Source organism: Trachurus japonicus, chromosome 7 (assembly GCF_045865225.1).
Source record: "Trachurus japonicus isolate A0001 chromosome 7, Traja_1.0".
NCBI lineage: Eukaryota > Metazoa > Chordata > Actinopteri > Carangiformes > Carangidae > Trachurus > Trachurus japonicus.
Window position 1 is genome coordinate 34946991 of NC_140913.1, and position 20550 is coordinate 34967540.

General features: G+C 42.4%; 1 pseudogene across 1 annotated transcript in view; it reads left to right on the top strand.

Moving 5' to 3' along the window:
• Positions 1-20550, top strand: part of LOC146985221 (P2Y purinoceptor 1-like) — a 254253-nt pseudogene that overhangs the window by 119435 nt on the left and 114268 nt on the right. The window lies entirely within an intron of this gene.

Below are 20550 nucleotides of genomic sequence, written 5' to 3' on the forward strand. Positions count from 1 at the left end.
GTGGTTCCAAGCTGGGACAAAAATGGACATTTTGGAAAGCTCGCCTGAATATTTTGTAGTAAAATCTCAATAATTTTGTTCTGCTTCACTTTATCAGAATCAACCACTGCAGAGACAATGTTCATACATTGTACAATCATTTGATAGAGGTTTTGAGCTTCATTAGCATCATTCTGAAGGACACTCATCTAAAATAGGATTTTTTTTAATTCATTTTTTTCAGTGTGCCATCTTCATTTACTCTTCACCAGTAACACATATACTGACATTTACACATCTCAGAAATTTCTCATTTTTTCCCCCTTTACTATGACACCAAAAGTATTCAAATAGACCTTGTGGTTGCAGAGATAGACTCATTTTATTATGGATGTGCAATTTTCGAGAAAAGGCCTAGAGAATAGGCTGGTTTTTAACACGTTGAGCTGCAGTCTGAATGAGTTTGTAGTTGTAGTTCTTTTATTCCACCAGCAGGTCGCGCATTCCTCACACTGAAGCGCCGCTGACGCTGTAGTTCCTTGATTGATTGAATTTATTTATTTAAAACAGGGACAATGCACAAAAAAAAAAACATTAATCTTGTAAAACAAGAAGAGATGCTCTGAGCCAGGTTATAGCAGCAATTGCTAATGTTTCTTTCTTGCTTGTTTCCCTGCTGGTCTTTTTTCTTTCCTTCACTGATGCGGATGAAGACAGACCATAATACATCCATGAAGACAGACACACTAATGAGAAGAGAGCAGCATGCTAATGCTAATAACTAGACACTAAGAGATTAAAACTTTATTTCGTCTTGAGTTATTGATCCCGGGAGGTTTCCGCGACCGTGAGGAGGTTTTTGTGGTGCCGGACATCACCGCGTTGTTGGGCTTTCTTCAAGAGAAAAACTCCAGGTGAGTAGTAAGTAACCATAGTAACCATTAGCGCTTAGCCTAGCATGCTAGCGGCTGCCGACCACGGCTAATTACTCACTCATTTCATTAATAAATCATTATTATGTGTCGTCATGTTTCTGAGAAAATATTTAAAACCAACCGGAGGTAAGTTATGTAAGATTGTGTAGCTACTGATTGTGGTTAATTTTGTATTTTTGTGTGGAAAATGTCTGTGCTATTGCTAAATGCTAGCTAATGCTAAACAGCTAAACAAGCTGGTTTTGTGAGCTAAAACACATGCAGTTATGTGCATTTGAGTTATTGAGGGACAGTAATTCAATTATTCATTCTCAAACATGATTTATATGTGATTTAATTCATATTATGTGTGCACTATGTGGTGGTAAAAGCTAAAAACATTTCATAATACACACTTTTGTGTGTGTGTTGGCTGTTTAAAAATTCATTTATAGCTGTATATGATACATTGAATGTGAATGGTCAAGTCCATTGATTTAAGATTAAAAAAAGAGAATAAATACTGTACAGTTTATTTAGATAAATGTATAAAAAGAGATAAAGAGATTAATAATAGATATAAAACTGCTTCTCTATGCAGGTTGGTTTTTTTTGGTGTATGAATCGACTCGAGCCGAGGAACGTGGAGCAGGATGTGACGTCGGAAACAGCTTCATCGTGCATCTGGAGACAGAACATCTATTACATCATACAGATAAGACACACAATCACACTACCCGGGTAGATGAACAATTACCGTATTTTCCGCACTATAAGGCGCACTTAAAAGCCTTTAATTTTCTAAAAAAACGACAGTGCGCCTTATAATACGGAGCGCCTTATATATGGATCAATTGGTTAATTGGTTGATTCATACTCAGCTCCATCTAGGGGATGCATAACGTAACCCCAGTTTGACTGCAGTATCTTCTATTCTACCGTAGATGACCAAATAGTCGCCCGCGTGCAAATACGCGCCTGTGCTCTAATAGCCGCCGGGGTCCGAGCTCATTTGGCATAATAAACGCCGGTTCAATTAAACGCCCGGGCAATTAAGTGTTTACCATAGTCTTGCACAGAAAACAAAAGTTTTTTTAACAGCGTATCACCGGCTCTCACTTCTTCTGTCAGTCAGCCCCTCCTCCCGCTCTCTCTCTCTCGCATGCAGGCGCACGCGCCCACACACACACACACACAGACACAGGCGCGCTAGACTGAGGGATATAGGGATATAGATAAATGCGCTAATGTACAGTGTTGAAATTACCGCGATCGACCCCCCCTTCCGTTATCATTCATAACACTGCTCTGATCAGCTCCCTGTGTCGCGGTAACACAGACAAACTGTCTTTGTATTTATTGTCTGATGTCAATAAAGATGCGTCGGGGAAAAAAGTAGTTTTGTTCCAGTGGTCCTATGGTGACCTCCTTGTTCTTTGCATGATGGTCTGGTGCTGCTCATTGCAAAAATAAATTGTAGCCTGTTGCAAATACGCGCCTGGTTCTTATAAACGCCTGGGCTCCAAGTCGATTTAGCATATTAACTGCTACTAAATGGTCATCTACGGTATGCGCCTTATAATCCGGTGCGCCCTTTATATGAAAACAGTTCTAAAATAGGCCATTCATTGAAGGTGCGTCTTATAATCCGGTGCGCTTTATAGTGCGGAAAATACGGTACACCACCATACATTAATGGACCAACACACAAACTGTGGACACTGACTTAATTGGACATTTGACTTTATTTCTGGACTTTGTTTTATTATTATTTTGGGCCCACATTTTTTCTATTTCATTTGCACTTTGAACAGCATTTTTCCAAGCTGTAAATTTGTTAATGTTGTTGTTCACAACTGAGGTTGTTAAATGGTAAATTCCAGGTTGATTTAACTGGGTTTTTGATACATAGAGAAATATTAATTCAGTCATAGCTGAACTATCTCATTTGTTGCAGTTGAAGAGTGGCTTTTCTGCCAATAAAGAATAATTTTGTTACTCTTTTTCAAACTGTTGCACATGTCATATATAGTGTATCCTCCCTGAGCGAAACTATATCTTCTGATTTGGCCTAAGTTTAAAGTACATGATAGTCACCTTAGCTCATGTACAGTAGACATCCGTTACAATGTCATCTTCCACTTAATGAGCTGTTCACTTTAAAGGGAAACTTCGTTTTTTTTCAACCTGGGCCCTGTTTTCATATGTTTTTCTGCAAACGTGAGTGATGGATAATACTTTTATTGAGGTGGCTGCAGTATTGAGCCGGGCAGGCAGCCTGCAGCCCAGCTAACGCTCTTCAACGGGGCAAGTGGCTCCCGTCAAAGTTCGCCCTATAAACCTGCATTTTCTTCACACTGACAGGCTCAGATAGTTACAGTGAGAGTCCGACAACATACTAGAAAGGAGAAATGAACGTATGTTTTTAGCGCGTCTCTTCTTTGACTGGCAGTAGCTCACTGCAGACCCTGTGGTCGGCACGGCGACGGCGCAGTGCATCCACAGGAGTGTTAGCATCCACTTGTAGCACAGATAACTGTTAGCCCTAACTTGTGAAAGCTCTGTGAAAGCAGCGCTAAGAGCAGCTCAACATTTTGTTGTTACAATCTGGAAATGCTCCGGTCGTCTCTCTTCACCTCAGTCAGGTAACAGTATTCCCCACCGGTGTTTTGCCGCGAGTTATCGCGAGATTTCAGAACAAGATTTCCGGCGTGGTGAGATTTGGACACAGATGACAACAAACAGCGACCTCCAGCTAAAGGGAGAGACATATGTTCATTTCTCCTTTCTAGTATGTTGTTGGACACTCATTGTAACAATCTGAGCCTGTCAGTGTAAAAAAAATGCACGTTTATAGGGCGACTTTGACGGAGCCACTTGCCCCGTTGAAGAGCGTTAGCTGGGCTGCAGGCTGCCTGCCCGGCTCAATACTGCAGCCACCTCAATAAAAGTATTATCCATCACTCACATATACAGAAAAACATATGAAAACAGGGCCCAGGTTGAAAAAAACCTAAGTTTCCCTTTAACAGACATTTGGACCGGGGAGGACAAACTTTTGCATGATGTCACTGAATATTACATCCACTCAGTATTTGTCAAGATATTTGACTGAAAAACATGAATCTCATGCAGCACCGATGGAAAAGCAGAACAATACTGACCCAACATGTACCTGAGTCCTCGGCCTGGTTGTGTTGGGTTGTCGACACCAGAGAAAGTGTGTGTGTCTGTTTGTGTGTGTGTGTGTGTGTGTGTGTGTGTGTGTGTGTGTGTGTGACATGAGTTTGGGCCAAAGTGACGACAAACCAAATAATGAGGCTAAAAACAACAAATACAAACAACCAAAGCTGCATTACAGTGAAATGATGCTGTTTGTTTCTCTTGTATTTTGCCTCGGGGCCTGACAGGTCAGTCCACACAGGAGATTAATAGTAAAATGTCAATAACTGATGTAGAACTATGTAATAAACCCAGTTGGCCCCGGCTCTTCTGGAGTCTCACCTGGTCCTCAGCAGTGTCCTGTGCCGCGAGGCCTTCAAAGGCTCCGCAGGCTGCTGTCAGGCTCTGTGACCTTGTGTGACCTTGTGAAAATGCAGAGAGGATCCATCAGAGCAGCGGCCGAGGCCTTTGGCAAACAGGAGGTCAAACGTGCTCCGGGTCCGGTTCAAAGCCGGCGTCGCGTCTTCTCGTTGATCCTGGACCCGTTTACTTCTCCACTGGTCTGAAGAACTGCGTCGCCTCGACAGCATCAAAGTCTCCCTGTGTGTTGACCAGCCAGGCCATGTCTTTTATCTGTGGAGATGGATGGAGGATGAGTCTGAGTTAGGGGTGTGACGATACACTAATCTCACGAGACGAGACACGATATTGGCTTCACGAGAACAAGACGAGACGAGATTTTAAGAAAGCTACAATGACAAAATGTATGACTGGACCAACAGACTTTTATTTTTGCATTTTGAAATGTTTTATTTTGTTTAATTATAACTCTTTACATGCATGATGTAAGCAAGAGCTTTTAACTTCATCTTCCACAAATTGAAACTAAAACTAAAATTTACAAAAGTTAAAGCAATACTTAAGAACTTTCAATTTTGGTTGAGTTTGGCGGCACCAGTGGCCCAAAGTGGTAGTGTTTTGCCTGAAGGAAGACTCCATTTCCCATGAGCACTAGCGTGTAGCGCCGTAAACATCCTGATCTCCCGGTGCATGGAAATTAACAGAAGACGTCCAAACTAAGTTTCTGTTACCAGCGGATCATTTCTCAGTAAACACACATACACAATCTGACAGAAAGGTGCCGCATTGCTGTTCCCTCCTCGTCGTGACTCGCTAAAGTGAAAGTGAAACTTAAGTGAGAGCCGGATTCCTGCCATGCTCCTCAAAGCTGCTTAGTGCCAGTGAAGGAGATACAGACCATAATGATACAGACCCTTTCAGGCCATGACAGTCGAGTTTAATCTCGCGAGATCTCGTCACACCCCTACTAATCAGTGAAAACAACTTCACAGCAATGTTCGACCCCATGCCAGATTTACTTAACTCCAAGGAGGACACTCAAGGACTCAAAGACCAATTCAAGGACTTAGTCAAGGACTCAAGGACCAATTCAAGGATTCACGGACCAATTCAAGAACTCATTCAATGACTCATTCAAGGACTCAAGGACGCATGCTACGGCTTTGCAAGTTTCAACATTGCCTAATTTTGTCTATCAAAGGAACAACAAGGAGTTTCTATTTGGTCATAAAAAGTCTGATATTAATGTGGATGAATCTCCGTTACCACTTGTTAATGGTCCATTTTAGATAAATCTATGGTTTTGTCTCTATGGTTATTTTGTTATTATTAGTGGTGGTGGAAATGCTGGGCGAGCCGACCAGCGTTTCCTTACTTTCGGTTTCGTGGCGAGTCATGAGAATAACGCCGCCGAATCTCCGTTTATGGTGGGAACTACGACGGTATGTGATCGTCTTCCAACCTCTGACTTTAATTCTTGATGAATGAAAACATGAGTCTGTCTTGCGCCGGTCAAAGAATTTCCCAAACTCGTCGTTGTCCCTTTAAAAAATTGCCCAGCCCCGACCACGACCATTGCTGCGCAGCAGCTTTAATTTAGTTTTTTACTGAAGCACAGCGTCTTTTTCTCTCTCTGTCTAGCAGCAGAGTTCTGCAGAGATGAGTTTAAAACGACTCAAAACCAGAGAGAGGATGATTTTCTGGACCAGACCAGACCGCCCCTCCTCCCCCCTGCAGCATGACATCATCAGTGTGGGAGGAGCCACGACAGGATTGCCTAAACCCAACCAATGGGACAATTACACTTCTCGCTTAAAGTCACAACTCAACTTCTCACTCAAAAATAACCAAATATGCCAAGTCACTCACAACTCCACTTCCAGGTATGGGAACAAAAATTGCATGTTCCCTGGGTCCTTTTGGGGAAAAGCGGGGAACATAGGGATGATCCCGCAGAAACTGAGGCTCTACAGAACTTTGAACAAACTGCAACTTACAAAAATGGTCACTATCAAGTTGAGTTACCATGGCGACATGACAAACCAATGCTCCCAGACAACTTCAGGGTTGCAAAAAGACAGTCTGAAAGCCTCAAGAGGAGACTAAAGATGGATTTGTCTTTGTACTCTAGATACAATGATGTCATCACAGATTGTCTACAGCAGTGGTTCTCTCCCGGGGGGGGCGCGAGCACAGGACGGGAGGGTGGGGGTCATCCACCAGTCGGTAATTTCTCCCGCTGATCACGGAAGGAAAAAAGTAATAGTAGTAGTTTTTGTAGGGGATATTTTTTGCAGTATCTGGCAACCCTGGCATGCCTGCGCGTATGAGCCCGGTAACGTGACTCAGTCACTTTCTGGAGGTGGTGATACGCCAAGTAGCGTTGGGTCTCCTGTCCAGAGACATATATTCTTTATGCTCCTGCCGCTGTCGGCACAAGCTCACCTGTTGGTCTGAGTGGACATGGCGGCGCGCATCCGGTTTCCCGTGCATGTCTGCGGTTCACCGCTCCGCGGACATGCCCCCCCATAGCAGAGGAAACGGGCCCTTGAATGGCTGGTCCAGATCCCTAGATTTAGGGCCAATTCCAATTCTCATCTTAACCCTCAAACCCAACCCTTAATTTTAGTAGCCCTCAAAACCAAGTGTTAAGGGCTATTTTGTGACTTAGAAATGGGACACCCCTTAAATGCAGATACGTCTGAATCATAGACTGTAAAAAATATGGACATAGCATCCGTGACGTCACCCATTGGTTTTGGGGAGTCATTTTTGTGACTCCAATATGGCGGCCTGAACAGCGCCATGTTGGATTGGCCGGCCGAGAACCCGCCCACTGGCCTCAAAGCAGCGGTCTCCGGACCTGTCACTCAACGTTTCCGCGCCCTAATTGGTCAGAGTTTTAACCTAATAACAGTAAAACAGTAGAGTTAAAAAAAAATCACCCCCCTCAGAGTGTGTGCGGGGGTAGAAACTATCGATTGAGACCAAAAAACGTGCTGATACCAGGCTTTGATCATGTTTATTGAGGATGTAAAGTCGGCGATTTTAACATGGGGGTCTATGGAGAATGCTGCTTTCTGATACCAGCCCCCAGAGGAAGAAGAGGGGATTGCAGTTTTTTGAACTTCACTTCTCAGACCGACACCTGCCCCCTTGGTCTGAATCAGGGCCCGCGTTGTCTCTGTTGTCCCTGAAATAAAACATATTTTTTATTTTTATAGCCTATTTGCACTGTTAACCCGTCCACTTTTAAAAGGAGTCATGTAATTTAAAACAGGATGGCGGAGCGAGCCGAGCCGACACTCTGTAGCCTGTGCTGGTGAGACTGGGCTATAGAGCACCAGCCGCTCTGCTTCATCCCCGGGGTTTTTGCAGCTCGGAGCCGATCACAGGACGGGTGGAGGACCGACAGACTGGCCCATTCTGCTACGGTCTTATGTCTCAAGAAATACGGTGTCAAGCCACAGCCGCTACAAAGTGGGGCTTCTCCGCGGCGGAGGTCCGTTGTAAGACGCCGAGGCAGACTGGCATCTCGCTGCTCTCCGTGGTCCTGATGCGGCACAGGTGAGACCGACATGCCCTGTCTGCGTCAGCCGACTGACCATCACACTCCGCCCCGGACGGCTGTGGCACGACACGGTGTTTCTTGAGACAGGACGGCCGACCGACCGACCGACTGACCCCTTCCTAACTGGCTCCAAGATGCAAAACCCCCGCAGGTGAAAGCGGATGTAACGTAGCAACACTGGCCGGTGTCAAAATAAAAAAATAAATGTTATGCAACAATGACATAAATAATCCATAAAATGGGCCTAAACTAAGATAATACAATGGTTTTCGTAATATTTATATCTCTATTAACAAAGAAAATACTTACATTTGTTGCTCGCTTTCTTTGCAGCTTTCGGTTTGGTTAAACTACGCAATGCATTCTGGGTAGCCCTTGCTCCAAGGGGTGGTGTCGGAAAATCTCAATATTGAGTGCGATACAGTCCTTAAACTTGCCCCTCAACTTAATTTTTCTGAGAACTGGGACAGCACTTGCACTAGCGGGAGTGCACATTTTTGAGATTGAAGGTTAAGATTGAGGGTTAAGCAAGGAATTGGAATTCACCCTTAAAATATGAGACTTGTTTCTGCTCCCCACTAGACCCGTTCGGAGTTCAGTTTAAGTTTCATGCACTCCAGCCATTCTTGCCTTGTTGCCTACAATGATAGGAACCTCAATGGCCAACTGCATTGAACTAGCTTTGGGGGGCCCCCAGCTTGGAAAAGGTTGAGAACCCCCGGTCTACAGCAAGGCATCTGTGAGGATGTAACAGAACACCTGGGCAGAAGAACATCCAGAGACTGTGAAATACTATACGCCACATCATGCTGTTCTCCGAGAAGATAAACACCATTGAGAGTAGTATTTGATGCATCATCACATGAGGAAGGTTGCCCCTCCCTAAATGACTGTTTACTGACTGGGCCAAACCTTAATCCAATTCTGCTAGATGTGCTCATCAAATTCATACTACACCAGATAGCCATTACTGCGGATAGTGTTTGTGTCTGCCCCACCATCCTGCTTATCATTTCTCCAAAGTCACATGGTTTCGGAGAAATGCAGCTCTCTTACTTTCTGCCCCACCGTCCTGCTTATCATCTCTCCAAAGTCACATGGTTTCGGAGAAATGCAGCTCTCTTACTTTCACTTTTACTGATGCAGATGATCTCCTAATACAATTCACATTCTCCTCTGGGAGGAGTTTGTGAGGGGCAGATCTAACAGCTCTCTGCCTCTAGCCTATATATTTGATGAGAGTCTCTGACAAAGCAGCAACACAGACGGACCAGGCAGAGATACAGACAAGGAGACAGCTGAGAAAAAGGTGAGTGTATGTAACTCCTTATATATTTTCTGTAAATCAAAGTATGATTCCTATAGCAGACAGATCTTTTTTTTTGGAGCTACATTTTATTATGTTTTATAATTTACAATACAAGAAACACACTATAGTAACTACCCTGCCCCGGTGTAGTCACTCTGCTGGGTGGTACTGTAGATGAGGGGTGTTTTGATGTAGGATGAATAAATAATTGTCCAGACTGTGTCCACGTTTGGGTGAAGAAGGTGCAGTTCCCAGGGGAACAGGGGAGCGTTGCTAACAAATGTTGTTTTTAATACAGATCCGTTTGCATTCTGCTTATTCTCACCAAGTTGGAGGACGTGCAGCTAAAAACAGGTAAAGGCAGCATTTTTCCACATACATCAGTCGTTAGCTATCTTACGACTAGACTTATTTGCAATAATATTTTTTTCAACCATCACAATTGTCTTGACAGAAAAATATTCTCTAAACCTTAAGACTCACTACTTTATATAGTTTTATCAACAAAACCCCTATAGAGAGAGAAAGAGAGAGACCCTCCCTTCCTGTGCAAATACAGAATGTGAATTGTATAATGACATGAGCTGCATAAAAGTAAGAGCTGAAACCTTGTGATTTCAAGGTATAAGGCTGATGATGAGACACTATGAGAAACTATGAGAAAAGAATGGACAGATTTTTGGACATGGACCAGGAGAGAGAGTGAATAGATTGTTGATCTAAACTGATTGTTGATTCTCAGTCTAATGGTTGTTCTTGGTTTGCCAAATAGTAGAGTTTAGAGAATGTCATTTCTGTTTAGAGAAATGAGCCGAACCAATGGAATTGTGAATTTATCAAACTGCTTACAATCTGAGATTCCCGCAGCATTCATGAATCTAGAGTAGGGTTTTAGTCGACTGGGAACCATTATCACAATAGATTGTGGCTCTATGGAAGTTGTGGTTTTCAAGTTGAAAACACTTCAGCAACAATTTTCTTTATTCTCACAAAAAATGTAAACACACTTGCATTTTTAATTCAAACATGTTAATAAGAATACCTGAGTGTTTGATGGGTGTATTTTAAAAGGCTTTGTACTTATTGATTCTAGCAGTTGACTATATAAAATATTTTGTTTTTCTTCGTGTGATCCAGAGAATGCCACGGCTGCTGAAGACCCTGAGGAGAACCATGACAGGCGCGTCAAAGAAGAATCTCAACTCAAGTCTTGCTTGCTGCGTCTGCAATCAATGTGAAAGGTGACTTTTTTTAAAATTAATTTCCAGTTACTGTAAGTCCCTGTCATTTCTCATATCAAAAACATCATTTTCACAATAGAATCTTTCATACAACCACACTGATTTGTCTTGGGGTTATGTGTTATGTGTGCAAAAGAGTAAAGGACGACACTACTTATTTGCACAAAATCCCCTGTATGTGTCCCTCTGATCAAAACTGATCTATCTATCTGTAGCCCTTTATTTTACTTTACACTAATAAGACGTACATTTTTATCAAATTAGACAAAAACTAGAAATTATATATTCTTTATTAGAAAGGAAAATACACAGTTACTCTAATTAGACGTAACAATCTGTACTTTGTATCAGAAATATGTTCATATTTTAGACACTTAAGAAAAACAATTATACTCTAATAAAAGCTAACAAGATATGTTTTGGATCAAATTAGACAAAAACTAGAAGTAAAATATTTTATTAGATATTGAACAAACACAATTAGACCCTAATAAGAGATAAGAAGGTGTGCTTCGTATCTAATGAATTAAAGGGACAACGAGGAGTTTTGGAAAGCGAAGTGTTCTACGTTTACCATGAGCCTCCCCGCGCACGGTGAAATTCTTTGACCGGCGCAAGACGGACGTCTTGCCAAGAATTCCTGTATACTAAGTTGATTGGGAGCCCTCCCAAGTTAGTTATTGAGAGGATGGTCTATCGGGAGATCTACGAGTTATGTAGGGAACTGCAGTTTGCTTCAGTTGGGGAAGCGAAGGCACAGTTTGGATGGGTTCTAACGGGGTTCAAGTTCAGTTCAGTGCTGTATTGGGTTATATGGTTCATTTGTGTTTTTTTTTGTTTTGTTATTTTTGTGGACAAGACAACATGCTTTCATATGATGGGATTTCAGATGAGGTCACTGGGTCATGACAGCCATAAAACTAAACTAGTATGTCTGACTTATCAAGCAGCAATGAAAGAATGAGAGGTTCAGCAGTACGCTTCACTAGTTGGAATGTAAAAGGCATCAGAGGGCCGGTGAAACGTGCAAAAATTCTTGCCCACCTTAAAAAATTAAAAACAGAAATAGCATTTTTTACAAGAAACACATTTGGTAGCAGCAGACCATATGAAACTTAAAAAACCATGGGTAGGACAACTTTACCACTCACAATTCAACACCAAAGCAAGAGGAACAGCGATATTAATACACAAAAATGTACAGTTCACTTTTAATGAGTCCATATCAGACCCACAGGGCCGATTTGTCATAGTGACTGGATCCCTCTTTAATATCCAAGTTGCACTTGTTTATATGTTCCTAATTGGGACGATGCCAGCTTTGTATCCAGACTCATCTCTGTCTTACCCAACATGAACTCTCACCGTTTGATTTTTGGCATTAACTGTGTTGTAAATCCAACCTTGGACCGATCTAGCCCCAAGTCAGTGTCTCCATCCAAGATGGCTCATGCCCTGTCTACGTTTATGAATGAGGCAGGCTGTGTAGATCCTTGGCGTTTTCTTTATCCACGTAATAAAGAGTTCTCATTCTTTTCACATGTACACCAATCATATTCAAGAATTGATTATTTTTTCATAGATAAAACACTGCTACCCTTTGTTAAAAATAGTGAATATTCAGCCATTGTGGAGTCAGACCACTCGCAGTATTGCTGGATTTAGGCTTTCCTCTCAATCAGGCTCAGCGCCCTACTTGGAGACTGGACCCAACTTTACTAGCAGATGAAAACTTTTATCTAACAATATATATATATATTTAACGATATCCTCCACTATAGATCATTTCTTATTGGCAAATAAATCAGACTCAGTATCACCGTCTATCTTGTGGGAAACACTGAAAGTGGTAATTAGAGGCGAAATAATATCTTACACAGCAGAATGCAATAAAGCCAGGAAATCAAAGCAGAAACAACTCATAGATTCAATTCTTGATTTAGATCGTAGACACTCCACATCACCTTCCCCTGAACTATAGAGACTGGGCCTACAAATGCAATATAACCTAATATCAACACAGGAAACGGAACAATATCTGCTCAGATCTCGAGGTTTCATATATGAGCATGGTGAAAAGGCAGGCCGTCTTCTGGCCCACCAACTTAAATGTAGAGTGGCAGCTCAGCTCATACCACAGATCCAGAAGCCTTCTGATGAGCTTACAGTTGACCCTGTTGAAATAAATAATATTTTTAAAACATTTTATTCAAATTTATGCACATCTGAGTTTCCAGAGGATGATTCGGACATGCTAAATTGTTTGGATAACTTAATTGCCCCTTCTATTAGCCCTGATAAGAGAACAGATTTGGATAAGCCCATCACACTCAGTGAAGTCACCAGCTCTATTTCAGCTATGCAAAGTGGCAAGGCCCCCGGACCAGACGGCTACCCAGTTGAATTTTACAAACGATTTTCATCCAAATTAGCCCCCCTGTTACTTGAAATGTTTAATTATTCGCTGGAACAGGGAGCCTTGCCACAGACCCTCACAGAAGCTAATATTACACTTTTGTTAAAACCTGGCAAAAATGCAGCTGATTGTGGCTCCTATAGGCCCATATCACTCCTAAATGGAGATGTTAAGATAATAGCCAAGCTTCTTGCTATTAGGCTGGATACTGTTATGATGGACATAATCTCATCAGATCAAACAGGCTTTATTAGGGTTCGCCATTCCTTCTCTAATATGCACAGGCTCCTTAGTGTGGTCCACTCATCCGCATCCTTGGAGACTCCCGAGGTGGTGGTCTCCTTGGATGCGGAAAAAGCATTCGATCGGGTTGAGTGGCTCTATTTATTTGCGGTGTTGGGAAAATTTGGATTTGGGCCCAAATACGGCTGTTATATGCATCGCCTAAAGCCAGTGTAATTCTAATAAATTGTGTTATAAATCCTTCTCACTGTCCAGGGGTACCCGGCAAGGTTGTCCCCTTAGTCCACTTCTCTTCGCCTTAGCTATCGAACCTCTCTCCATCATGCTGAAAACGTCACAACGCTTTAAGGGAATCTACAGAAAACAGTTAGAACATAGAGTGTCCCTATATGCGGACGATCTATTACTTTACATCTCAGACCCCGTGTCATCTGCCCCTGATATTGTGAATATGTTACACCAATTTGGCAGGTTTTCAGGATATAAATTGAACTTTTTAAAGAGTGAGTGTTTTCCAATCAATAACGTAGCCCTCCAAATTGCAGAATCAGATTTGCCTATTTGTACTGTCTTGATGTCCACTTTTTCTCTTATCGATTTGTTTTTTATTTGCTTTTTATTTTTATTTATCTTTATTTATTTATTTTGTATTACAGTATTATTTTAATCTTGTATATATTTTCATACCTGTAACTCCCTTTGTGTAACATTTGAGGTGTGCTTCTCACTCACTAGTTTATTTTCATTATTTATTTAATTTATTTTTCATATTGGCAGCACGATAGGGATGGGTGGGGGGAAAGAAAATAAGAAAAATGTTGTATGTTGAATATCTGATCATTGTTCCTTTCTTCAAATAAAAACATGTTTAAAAAAAAAACCTACTGTACAAAAACTTAAAGGACAAATATTTTGAATTTGGATGGAAACTTTTTTCTAATTATTTTCACATGTTTAATAATATGTACATAAGACCCTAAAATACATAGTTAGGAGGCTTTGGTGGATTTGGGTTTCCAGAGGCTTTAACATTTCCAGTGTGAATTGCATACTTGTGTTCTGCCAATCTGTTTACACGTCCTGTCAGCCGCTGCTTTCAGTCTGCAGGCTTCAGATAAAAAGGAGAAACTCAGGGTTAGTTGGAGAAAACCTGCTCCCGACCAGGTTAGGTTCACAGAGTGTGTTGCCATAGTGACTGACTCAGAGCTTCAGTTACCTCTCTTTGTGAAACGGACTGGAGTTACTCCTCTTTCCCTGGTTTGAGTTACCTCCCTTTCTGAAACGGAAAACCCAGAGTTTGCCTCATTTCAGGGTTAACAAACAGACAGTTTTCACTAAACCTGCTTTGTGAAACGAACCCCAGGTGTGCAAGGAGAGTGAGGAGGGAAAACACAGGAAGTAACACTGAGCCAAATGCACAAGAACAGAACTACAAAATAAAACAGGAACTGAAGAAAACAAGAGTCCAAAAAAACAGAAACCCGAGCCACTAAATGGCGGCAAACCAAGGGCCATGACAAAAATATAATATACATTTCCATTAAAGCTTCAGTTGGTAACAATTATTCAGTCATATTTGCTGGAACTGTCACTATATTCTGATGGTCAGACATTAAATGAGTAATTTAGGACAAAATCCAACTCCTCTGGCTCCACCTACAGCCTGGAATCGTATTTGCCAAAATCCACCGCGCCCGACGATTCTCCACCAGTCAGGTAGAGGGAGCAGGAGGAGCAGCCAATCGCCGCTCCTACACGTCGTGCTATGGATACGGTACATCTTCTGTGGGTGCGTTTATGGCTACTTTGTGTGTGTCTGTGTGTGTGTGGGGCGCTTGGCAGAGGTTCATAAAGGGACCTGACGGAGTATTGTCTTGAAATTTCCGACCAAGTCGCGGAGTTTACTTTCACTTTCGTCAACTTACCAACTGGAGCTTTAAGTTGTAATATGACAGTACAGTGATCTGCTGAGAGTTTGAACAATGATGCTGAAACAGATTGGAGTTTCTATTCCAAAATGTTATTTTAACAACTGTGTCTGGACATCAGGTTTATATTAAATCATTTATCATTTGACTATTGAAGCACTGTTGAAGAGGTCTAATTCACTGACAGACCTTGCAGGTTTAGACACATGTGAAAAAGGCATTGTTTGTTGTAGAGGTATTTGCACAGTTGGTTTAGTTTAATGAAAAATGCATTGCTGTTTTGAAAATTGCATTTAGAGTTCTAGAGGCTAGACAGGCCAGAAGCGTATTTGCTTGTTTTGCAGTTACGCACATGATCCGTTTGACCCCAAAAATGAATAAAAGGATCAATGGGCAGCCTCTGTTTCCTTTCTGATTGCATCCGTCTGTCCGTTCGGGGGGTGCAGCGGGGGCTCACCAACACAGATTTAGTCAGATTTGAGAGAAATATATATATATATATTTTTTGTGATCAAGTTTTTATTATTTCATTCCCCCCGCCCTTTTTACAATATGCCCACATTGAATCAAATTCACAGTTACATACTTGACATATATACATGCACCACCTTAAATCATACATATACCACCGTACATCGTACATATACCACCAGACATCGTATATAAAATGTGTACGTCATAACCATGTGAGCTATTGTCCCACCCTTATCCCACCCATACCACCCCTACCCCTCTGGCTTATTTCCCTCCCCTCCCCTTCCCCTTGCTGGATTTAGTCTCTGAACATAAAGGGGGAAGTACATCACATACAGTTCAATTAATTAACACAGGAGTGTCAAGTCCCCTTGTCCCCTTGAAATAGGTCTTTCGTGTATATAGAAAAATAGAAAATGTTTTAGATCTTTGAGTTCAGATCATGAAAAATGGGAGCAAAAACAAAAGCGTTAATATTTTTCTATAGCCTGCTTTTGTTTTTTTTAACTTCGTCAATTGAATTTGACACAAAATAATCTTAATGCAACAGTGTGATGTAATGATGAATAAGGTATGATAATGATATCTTTTTTAAATTTTTCCTTTCCTCCCACACAGGGACCCTCTGGAGACAGGATCCAGCCAACCCCCTGAAAGGTCAGTAATATACAGTATCTGAGAGTGCCAAAAGTTAATAAAAACCCAGTCAACAACATTATGTGATTGTGTATTTGAGTAACTGCACAGTTTAAAACACGTTTTTTTTTTTTTACTTTTTATTCATAAATAAATGCTCAATTTTTTTTTTGCTTGCGTGCTTTGCGCATGGTTTGTACCTCACTAGTTTCATAACTCTGGTTACGGCCCTGTCTGTGAGAATGACATTTATGATATGTGAATTGCATCAAAGTGACAAATAAATATTTAATTTAAATTATTTAAAGGTCCCATATTATGAAAAACGTCTGGTCTCTACATATATAAACTGGTCGTCCCTGAGCCTACCAACTCCTTTAATGAGGAAAGCAGACGATTCCTGCATTGACTCTGCAGCCCACCCACTGGCAGTGTTGGGTATAGTTACTTTTGAAAGTAGTTAATTAAGTTACAACGTTACCATCAATTAAAAGTAATCAGTTACGTTACTGCGTTACCTATGAATAAAAGTAACGCGTTAGAGTACTCATGCGTTACCAAAAATTAAAAGCCTTTTGCAGCGCCTCGCACATGCTGCAACTTAACTGACAGACACAGCCTCTTTTAAATGCACTGAGTCCTGACGAATAACATCAGTCATCCAACCAAATTAACTCTACAGGATAACAATAACAGGAAAGACAGTCAGGGTTTTTTTTTTTTTTTTTTGATCGCAGAACTGATCAAAATTCAGGAGTTGCCGTGAATCCCTCTCAGCGGCTTCACTGCTCGATCTGTCTGTCAGTTTGAACGGAGGACTCACGTGTGGAGAGGAGGGAGGCTGGCGAGACGTGAACTTCCTGCCTTGTGTGTAATAAAAGTAAAAAAAAAAAAAAAAATGCGGTTGAATGTACTGGTATCACACTGCTGCTACGGCAGCTATGGAGTAGAGATCCGGGCTGGACCGGGGGAGAACTGAGCTGCCGCTCGCCGAGAGGGCGCTGCTGAAAGCGGGCGAGCACTGAGAGCCGGCCCGGGCTGCTTGTTGCTGCTGGAGAAGCAGGTCCGTACGTGGAGCTGGTCCTTGTAAATGGGCCCTTAAATTGGATGTGGATTTTTTTGCGGTCGATAGAAGCTTATCACCAACGCTGAGTGTGCATTTTACCGTTATGTTCTTGTCCTTTTCGCCGGCGAATTGAAACGCACGCGCACACACACACACACACACACACACACACATAGGCAAGGCAAGGCAAGGCAATTTTATTTGTATAGCCCGTTTTTACAAACAGTTTGTCTCAAAGGGCTTTACATGGCATCGTAACAACATCCTCTGTCCTTAGACCCTCACATCGACTGAGGAAAAACTCCATGGAAACCCTTTTAACAGGGAAAAGTCGGAGAAACCTCAGGGTGAGCAACAGAGGAGGGATCCCTCACCCAGGACGGACAGACGTGCAATAGATGTTGTTACAGACAAGAAAACAGTTTACAGTTTGTCACAGAATGTGCGAAATATGGAAATGTTAGCAGGAGTTGATGAAGGCAGTCTCTGGTGAGGGGAGGGGGCGGGGGGGGGGCAGGGAGAGCTGGCCAGCTCGATGGGAGGGCTGGGTGGCAGACTGGTCCATGGGAAGGAAGGGGAGGCCGGTCTAACAGCAGGGGAAGGGGTGGGAGGGGGGGGCGATGCAGGCGGCGGCTGGTGCAGAGAGATGGAGCTCCGGTGGATCTGCGGAAACACAGAGAGAGTGCGAGACACCAAGGCCAAACTACAAAGTACAACAGAAAATGACAGTTCAAAAATATACTGAGGAGAAGAGAGGAGAGGAGAGGGGAGGTGAGGAGAGAAGAGGAGGAGAGGAGAGGAGAGGAGAGGAGAGGGGAGGGGAGGGGAGAAGAGAAGAGAAGAGAAGAGAAGAGAAGAGAAGAGAAGAGAAGAGAAGAGGAGGAGAGGGCTCTGTGTAACCAGATGTGTCCCCAGCAGTCTAAGCCTATAGCAGCGTAGCTATAAAATGGTTCAGAGCTACCTGAACCAGCCCTAACTAAAAGCCCTGTCATAAAGGAAGGTCTTAAGTCTACACTTAAATGTAGTTAGAGTGTCTGCCTCTTTGACCCATGGAGAGAGCTGGTTCCACAGTAAAGGAGCCCGGTAACTGAAGGCTCTACCTCCCAGTCTGTTTTTAGAGATACTGGGAGTCACTAACAGACCTGCATTCTGGGAGCGGAGTGCTCTGGTAGGACAGTAAGGAATGATTAGTTCTTTCAGATAGGTTGGAGCTTTATCATTAAGAGCCTTATAAGTCAGCAGAAGGATTTTGAAGTCTATTCTAAATCCCACAGGAAGCCAGTGGAGAGAAGCTAAGGTGGGAGAGATGTGCTCTCTCTTCCTAACTCCTGTCAAAACCCTTGCTGCGGCATTCTGGACCAGCTGGAGACTCTTTAGAGAGTTTTTCGGACATCCTGACAGGAGAGAGTTGCAGTAGTCTAGCCTAGAAGTGATAAATGCATGTACTAGTTTCTCAGCATCACTCTGGGAGAGGATATTCCTAATCTTAGTGATACTGCGCAGATGGAAGAAGGCGGTCCTAGTCACGTGCTTTATGTGGGAGCTAAAGGAAAGGTCCTGGTCAAAAATGACTCCAAGGTTCCTCGCAGTTGTACTCGGGGTCAGGGTGATGCCATCTAGAGTAGCGATCTGATTAGAGAACGTGTCCCTGAGATGTTTAGGTCCAAACACAATAACCTCAGTTTTATCTGAATTCAGTAGCAAGAAGTTAGAGGACATCCAGGATCTAATGTCTTTCAGACAGTCTTGCAGATTGATGAGGCGGCTTCTGTCATCTGGCTCCATGGACAAGTAGAGTTGCGTATCATCAGCATAACAGTGAAAATTGATTGAGTGCTTCCGGATGATGCCACCTAATGGGAGCATGTAAAGAATGAAGAGGATTGGCCCTAAGACTGAACCCTGTGATGCACCATACGTAACTCTGCTATACTCTGAGTGGTCGTTATTAACATTAACAAATTGAAACCTGTCAGATAAGTATGACTTAAACCATTTTAGGGCAGTTCCTTTAATCCCTATTTCATGATCTAGTCTCTGCAGCAGGATGCTGTGGTCGATGGTGTCGAATGCAGCACTGAGGTCCAAAAGTACAAGAACAGAGACGAGACCTCTGTCTGAAGCTATAAGAAGATCATTAGAGACTTTGACAAGTGCTGTTTCAGTGCTATGGTGTTCTCTGAATCCAGATTGGAAAGCTTCAAAGAGCTCGTTGCTGTGCAGATGTTCATGTAGCTGCTCCAGGACAATCTTCTCAAGGATCTTAGAGATGTAAGGAAGGTTGGATATAGGCCGATAGTTGGCAAGGACATCTGGGTCAAGAGAAGGTTTTTTAAGTAAAGGGTTAATGACAGCCACCTTGAAGGCCTGTGGCTAAGGAAAGATTGATTTGGTTCAGAAAAGAAATGTTAATTAAGGGGAAGACATCCTTAAGTAGTCTTGTCGGAACTGGATCCAGCAAACATGTGGCTGACTTGGAAGAAGTAATTGCAGAAGTTAAGTCTGACAGGTCGATGGGAGAGAAGCTGTCCAAGTGTGTACCAAGTCTGGGAGGTGTTTCTATGGGTACCGTAATCTGTGGGCCATTACTAGCAATTTTTGTTCTAATATTAACTATCTTTTCGGTAAAGAAAGTTAGGAAGTCGTTGCTGCTGAGAGTTGGAGGGATGGATGGCTCAACAACACTATGGTTCTTGGTCAGCCTGGCCACAGTGTTGAAAAGGAACCTGGGGTTGTTCTTATTCTTTTCTATTAGAGATGAATAGTAATTGCTTCTAGCATTACGGAGTTCTTTTTTATATATTAATAAACTATCCTTCCAGGCTTGACGGTCTTCCTCATGTTGGCTGGAATGTGTTTTCCTTTCCAGCTGTCTGGTCTTCTGTTTCAAAGCGCGCAAGTTTGGGCTGTACCAGGGAGCTATTCTTTTCTGATTGATAACTTTCTTTTTGAGGGGAGCTACAGCATCAAGTGTTCCAAGGAGTGCTGCTGCAGTGCTATCCACAAGATAGTCCACCTGTGTGGGGGTGAAACCAGCATAACTGCCCATAGTATGGTTACAGAATGTGGTGAAGTCAGCATCACTGCCCATAATATGGTTACAGGATGTGGCAGCAAGCTCTGCTGGAATAAGCTCTTTAAATCTAGAAACAGCCGTGTCAGATAGACATCTACTGTAGCGGGATTTTTTCCCAGGTAGGATATAATTTGTTAAAGTAAATTCAAATGTTATTAAAGAATGGTCAGACAAG